The following is a 7257-nucleotide window of genomic DNA, read 5'->3' on the forward strand; positions in this document are numbered from 1 at the left end:
CGAATATTGCCGAGGGAATTAAAATCATTTTTTAAATGTACTCAACATTCAATTTTTGTATTGGTAAAACAGGAGGCTTGTCGAAGTGAAGGAAGAGCCAAATTTGATCTTGCGTCATAGAAAACATTTGTTTTCAAAATCCTTTACAAATAATAAGAACAATGAAAAACAATTTAAAAATACAAATGCTCCTGGAGCACATGCAGGATATCCTGCAAGCTCAAATTCCGCTCTTCCCCCACTTCAACAAGCCTCGGCTGTACAAATACGCTTCACAACTTGTGCAGCGTCTCCCCCCCCCCCCCCCCCCTCCTCCTCCTCTTCTCTTCTAGATTCTCTACCGCCTCTCCTTCATCCAAGGCCCCTTCCTCTTCCTCTACACCTCCAATGACGTCCTCCAGCATGCTGGTAGCAGCATTATCCTCCTCAATGTCCTTTAAATTAAAAGAGATTTAAAAAAAAAAGAGTTATCATCTAACAAACTTTGTCGAGATAAAATCAACTATGTAAAAAAATATGTATAAATTGGGTATGTAAAACAAATTCATTTATGCAGATCAATATCTGAAAGATTCGTAACGAGCAACTACACGTTAGCTTGGCTTGGGTGTGAGCGGGAATCTACCACTTCTGCCCTAAATTTGTCAGGAACTGCATCCATCCTTTTGTAGGTCATGCTATAATGACCGGCACTAAATCTCACAGTAATTACAAAAACAGGTACAGGAACAAGATGCAAAATTGTTGTTCCTATATGTCCCTATAAATATTATGGTTCTTCATGGCAAAACTGAGTTTAAATGGATTTGATTTGACACGATGAACTTATGCTATGTTGACATTGATTCATGTTTACTCAAATATAAAAATGTGATGGACATCTCAGCTGCCTACAATAATATGTGACACAGGAAAGTAAACAGAGATAAAAACAGCTTTTTTTTAAATCATCAGAACTTTTAAGATTTAGTCCCACAATTATACTGATTCATAACCATGTTATGGATTATTTTAATAAAATTACATTAAAAAAATGAAAAATACTAAAGACTAAACCCAAACATTTCAGTTTTTCCCATAACTTTTTAAGTATTCTGCTTGCGTTTCCTTTGTATGGCTATGTATGTATGTATGATCTACTCATATCACAAATGTCACAATGACCTCCCAGAATTCCCAGCTTCTTAAACTAACTAGAAAACTGGCCATGAATATTTTTTAATCAGGTATGACTTCAAAATTGAATATGTATGCTTACAAATCCTGCCTCTGTGAGCTCTAGATGCCGTCAACAAGTTACAACCTCTGTATCCAGCATCTCGAGGACTAGGGAGTCAATGAAAGACATTGGTGTTGCTGGTCTACCTCCTTCAGATATATATGGGGGGAAATCATAACATTTACAAAATACATATACCCACAAATTGATAGCTTGGTTGAATTCTGTTTTTTGCTGTTTTGCTTATACACAGGTGCTTAGAATGAAATTAAAGGGCACAGCACGAGTTTAAAACCAATGATGTTTGAACAAATAGATGAACTGACAACCAGAAAACATAATGCTGCACAAGTTTCAGATCGGAGGCATAAAGATAAAGATGCTTTTTGGCACTGCTGGAATATAGGAGGAAGTTCTCTTCCTATCCCTGAAATAAACTTGATTAAGATGCCTTTAGCGATCTGACATTATCATGGTTACAAGATAGTTTGGCATATTTAAATTGACCTGTGACTTTTCACCCCTTACTGACTCCCAAGAAATAGTAATCAGGTAATCTTTACATGGTCATAAATACACATTCCATGTTCTTTGCAGGAAATCGCTACTTTGCCCATTCAACTGCACTTTATAAATTATTGACTTTTGGTTTCATGCTAATTACTATTCATCTCAAAACATAATATCGCTAATGGATTGTAACTTTATAATACTACAAGATTAATTGCAACAAAATTACCTGTTAACTTGAGGCTCGTACTCTCGGAGCCTTTGATTCAATCTTCTGCCATTTGCGCTTACACTCTTCTCCAGTCCTTTCGGAGCCCTCAATGTCGATGCTTCCTACTCACCGGCATGGGCATCCCCGTTTCTTTTCTCCACCTAGATTTTGTTTTATTTGAAAGAAAAAGAAAAGGATATAAATATTTTTAAAATAATTGAAAATCATTTTTTAAATTTAGACCTATGGTCTTTCTATCTACTTGGACCGAGTCGAAGTGACATAAAATTGAAACTGTGACAGAGATAAAATGATCAAAGTTGTGGGACCATATGTGTTTTTAATCAAAATAGACATCCATGTTGAAAATCTTGCAGCCGTATTTTAAACTCTCACTGCGCATGACGTCATCTAAATCTCATCCCTCAAAATGATAATGAAGGAAAAGCTGTGCACGAGCTACAAGTTCGTAATGACGTTATCAGTTTTTCCTTCATAATCATTTTGCCTTGCGCGTAGACTAGAAGGGATGAGATTTAGACGACGTCATGCACAGTGAGAGTTTAAAATACGGCTGCAAGATTTTCAACATGGATGTCGATTTTGACCCATACCGGTAATTTCGTGAAAAGGGACCGTTAAATGGATTATACAGTCAAGTTGGTATTGTAAGTGGAGCCGATGTCGTTTAGCCTAGCTAGGCTTAATATTGGAGTATAAATGCATCCGATAAAATCAAGTAGACCCTATTTGGGCATAAGTTTGGTAGATCTAGTCAGATCCGTGCCACCGAGTTTGCAGAGCTAATCTGCCCTAGACCCTATGCCATTTTATGGTCGGCTTCTGTCTCTAAATTAGAGAGGAGCCGACCCTACCCAAATCAGAGGAACGAGTAACAAACGAAAGAGCTCAAACATATCTAACCTAGAATAATTATAATGGTCAATATGCTTGACTAGTCTAGTTAAGCTCAACTCAGCCAGCTCAGCTCAGGCGCATGTTCCAATTGCTCTAGCTCTTCTTCTTCCAAGAAAAGTGCTGCTTCAAGGCCTTGACAAACCAATAAAGCTATCAAAAATACTGTCAAGGCCTTGCATGAGAGATTTATGTGCCGAGGATTAGGATAATGATTCTGTTAATAGACGGTACGATGTCGAGGGGGAATTTAGTGTTGACCCTACTGCCGATTTTTTAGCCTTAAGGCCACACACCAAAAGACACACTTGGGACCGAGCAAATTTTGCAGACGATATCGGCCGGCAAAAATAATGAGGTCAAAACATGATTTAATGATACAGTTTCCTATAATTCTCTAAAAAATGTACATGATAAATCATTACTAGTATAACAGGGACTCGAATACTGGTCATTTACACTTTACACAGAAATACAGACGAAATTATATAACATTTTAAAGTCCACTTACCCAAAAGATTGCACTGTCTTGCAGCGGCGGGAAGTGAAGTTTTATTCGCTGTTGACGTATGCAAATGATATGCAAATTTTTTATTTACATAAAGTCACTCTTATACGCTAGGAGAGTCTTCGAAGATCTTTATGAAACGGAAAATAAATTTTACACTAAGAGAGACTTTTAAGAGAGACTCTTTATGAAACACCCCCCAGAACCTTTTTTTACATTTAAGTTATTCACGATATCAATAATCTCTGTTTCATGTACAGGTACAACAAATAATGATTGAGGATTTGAATTTCTTAGGAACGAGTGGAAATAGTTATTTGTAGCAGGGATTACTCGCAAAGCCTGGCCCTAAATTCACACAAAAAAGTTGAATGCCTCTGCTTTGCCGAGAGGGTCTTTTATTTCGGTTCCGTTGTAGACGATCTTACTTAATTCTAATTGTTTCTTTTCACCTTTTCTGAGAACATTATTGATAATGTTCCAGGGGGGTGTTTCATAAAGGCCCATATATCCGATATATGCATGTGTATGGAATATTTAAAGAGAGTCATGTATCTTTTTTTGATAAGATATGTGACTTATCCCCTTTTGACCGGGATAAAAGTCATATCAAAATGTTTGTTGCATTCATATCTATCAGACAACAGATGATGGTCCCGGTCAATAGGGGATGGGTATCTAAAAAAGGCCCATATATCCGATATATGCATATGTATGGCATTATGATGTGCTACAGATACCTGTATCTTAATTGGATAAGATATGTAACTTATCCCCTTTTGACCGGGATAAAATTCATATAAAAATGTTTGTTGCATTCATATCTATCAGACAACAGATGATGGTCCCAGGGGATGGGTACCTAAAAAAGGCCCATTCATCCGATATATGCATGTGAATGGAATATTTAAAGAGAGTCATGTATCTTTTTTTGATAAGATATGTGACTTATCCCCTTTTGACCGGGATAAAAGTCATATCAAAATGTTTGTTGCATTCATATCTATCAGACAACAGATGATGGTCCCGGTCAATAGGGGATGGGTATCTAAAAAAGGCCCATATATCCGATATATGCATATGTATGGAATTATGATGTGCTACAGATACCTGTATCTTAATTGGATAAGATATGTGACTTATCCCCTTTTGACCGGGATAAAAGTCATATCAAAATGTTTGTTGCATTCATATCTATCAGACAACAGATGATGGTCCCGGTCAATGGGGGATGGGTATCTAAAAAAGGCCCATATATTCGATATATGCATGTGTATGGAATTATGATGTGCTATAGATACCTGTATCTTAATTGGATAAGATATGTGACTTTTCCCCTTTTGACCGGGATAAAAGTCATATCAAAATGTTTGTTGCATTCATATCTATCAGACAACAGATGATGGTCCCGGTCAATAGGGGATGGGTACCTAAAAAAGGCCCATTCATCCGATATATGCATGTGAATGGAATATTTAAAGAGAGTATCTTTTTTTGATAAGATATGTGACTTATCCCCTTTTGACCGGGATAAAAGTCATATCAACATGTTTGTTGCATTCATATCTATCAGACAACAGATGATGGTCCCGGTCAATAGGGGATGGGTACCTAAAACAAGGCCTCTATATATCCGATATTTGCATGTGTATGCATGGAATAATTATATTTTACAGATAGACATGTATCTTTTTTGCCAAGATATGTGACTTATCCCCTTTTGACCGGGATAAAACTCATATAAAAATGTTTGTTGCATTCATTATCTATCAGACAACAGATGATGGTCCCGGTCAATAGGGGATGGGTACCTAAAAAAGGCCCATTCATTCGATATATGCATGTGAATGGAATATTTAAAGAGAGTCATGTATCTTTTTTTGATAAGATATGTGACTTATCCCCTTTTGACCGGGATAAAAGTCATATCAACATGTTTGTTGCATTCATATCTATCAGACAACAGATGATGGTCCCGGTCAATAGGGGATGGGTATCTAAAAAAGGCCCATATATCCGATATATGTTAATGGAATGTTTAAAGAGAGTCATGTATCTTTTTTGAAAGAGGGCCCATATATCCGATATATGCATTTGTATGGAATAATTATATTTTAAAAGAGAGACATGTATCTTTTTAAATAAGATATGTGACTTATTCCCTTTTGACCGGGATAAAAGGCATGTGTATGCATGGAATAATTATATTTTACAGATAGACATGTATCTTTTTTGCCAAGATATGTGACTTATCCCCTTTTGACCGGGATAAAACTCATATAAAAATGTATGTTGTTTTCATATCTATCAGACAACAGATGATGGTCCTGGTCAATAGGGGATGGCCGGTACCTAAAACAGGCTTATACCAGATATGTTTATGTGCATTGAATTGTGATATTTTGAATATCCGAAAATCCGAATATCAAACTGGCTTGATATTCGCACTTTGAATATCGAATATCGAATATCGAATATCTTTCTAACTTCACGCCGGTCTATTTCGCTTGGGTTGAGGTTGACTCCGATGAGGCAATGCTGTCTGTATCCTCTCCCGAGGTCACTTTCACCCCAAGAATCCGAATATTATTTCGACGCGAGTATTGTTCTTGATGATCGAGTCGGCCGGTAAGTTCGTTGACCTTAGTTGCGCTCTTTTCTACCGCTACCTCCATAGCCCGAACTTGCCGAAGTTTGCTGTCAATAGACAGTTCACGGTTGCAGTCTGAGCATGAGCAGATAAAGGTCATTGCAGAACAAATTTTGAAATACACGGAGACGAAATACTGTATACGTGCTCATGAAAGTTATGTAATCATTATTCATTTATGCACTCCATGATACACAGGTGGAAGTATTCTTTGAAAAGGGGGAACAAAGGCTATTCATGTAGCACCTCCATCGCTGTAGGAGTGATTATTTAAATATGTACAAAGTGGGACCTCTTCATGTTTTAAAGATCTGTGGATATTCGGGGTCATTGCAGTAATGTGCTAACCGTGAACTGGTCTATTCGTGAAGATTTGCTAGTCTTGCATCCAAGAGATCTCGAAGATTGATTTCTCGCTTCTCCATTTCTTTTGCCAGCCTGATGTTCCCGCTCCATAGCAACATCTACCGCCTTTTGCACGACTGCGTTTATTCTTTCCAAGAATCCAGAACTCTTGCAAAGGTCATCAATTAAAAATACAGGCTCAGTGTCAGCTGCGTCGGCATTGTCTTGCTGCTTCTTCGACCGCGTCATCATTACCTCTTTGTAAAATTAGGATTCTAGCTTTTGATGTTACGTAATAGAACAATAAGCGAAGTAATGACGGAACGTTGTATGAACTAGTAATAGTATACAGACCACGTATGCTAGGTTGAAGCAAGTTGAAAGTACGCTAACATGAAAACATGCAAATGGGACTGATGATTTTACTGCGTAACCACGGAAGCGAATATAAATAGATCGAGGTTCAAAAATCCATTAAAATGCTCACTGTAAATAAATGTTTTCGGTGGAAGGTGAAGAGTTCAAACGTCTTTTAAGTCATACTCGAAGACCGTGGAAAGACATTTAAGGAAATAAGAGCATACTCACTTATTCTTTAAACGTTAGCAGTGACACGTATTGGCTTTATAGTGCACTTTCAATCTTTCAATGGTAACAAGTTTAGCATGGAATTACCCTCAAGGTCAAAGGTAAAATGGGACAGTTATGAACGTTTATGATGAAAGGCGTGTCAAAGATTATTCCATGATTATGAGAATAAATTCTTGTCCTTAATAAAAAGTTAATCATTTATGCAGAAATGGAGCCATGCTTACTATATATATACAGTGCGTCCCAGAAAAAAACGATCAGCCATGCACAACGAAGACGAAAGATCTGATGCATGGCTGATCTTCAAC

General features: G+C 37.2%; 1 long non-coding RNA gene across 1 annotated transcript; it reads right to left on the reverse strand.

Moving 5' to 3' along the window:
* Positions 1-341: 341 nt before the first annotated feature.
* LOC105445296 lies at positions 342-3446 on the reverse strand. Its single transcript, XR_004064085.1, has 4 exons — positions 3367-3446; positions 1959-2101; positions 1259-1368; positions 342-434 (listed from the first exon to the last, which is right to left on the reverse strand). It is a non-coding gene; the product is annotated as an uncharacterized LOC105445296 (long non-coding RNA).
* Positions 3447-7257: the final 3811 nt, after the last annotated feature.

This window comes from Strongylocentrotus purpuratus, unplaced genomic scaffold, assembly GCF_000002235.5.
Source record: "Strongylocentrotus purpuratus isolate Spur 01 unplaced genomic scaffold, Spur_5.0 spur5_contig_835, whole genome shotgun sequence".
NCBI classification, from domain to species: Eukaryota; Metazoa; Echinodermata; class Echinoidea; order Camarodonta; family Strongylocentrotidae; genus Strongylocentrotus; species Strongylocentrotus purpuratus.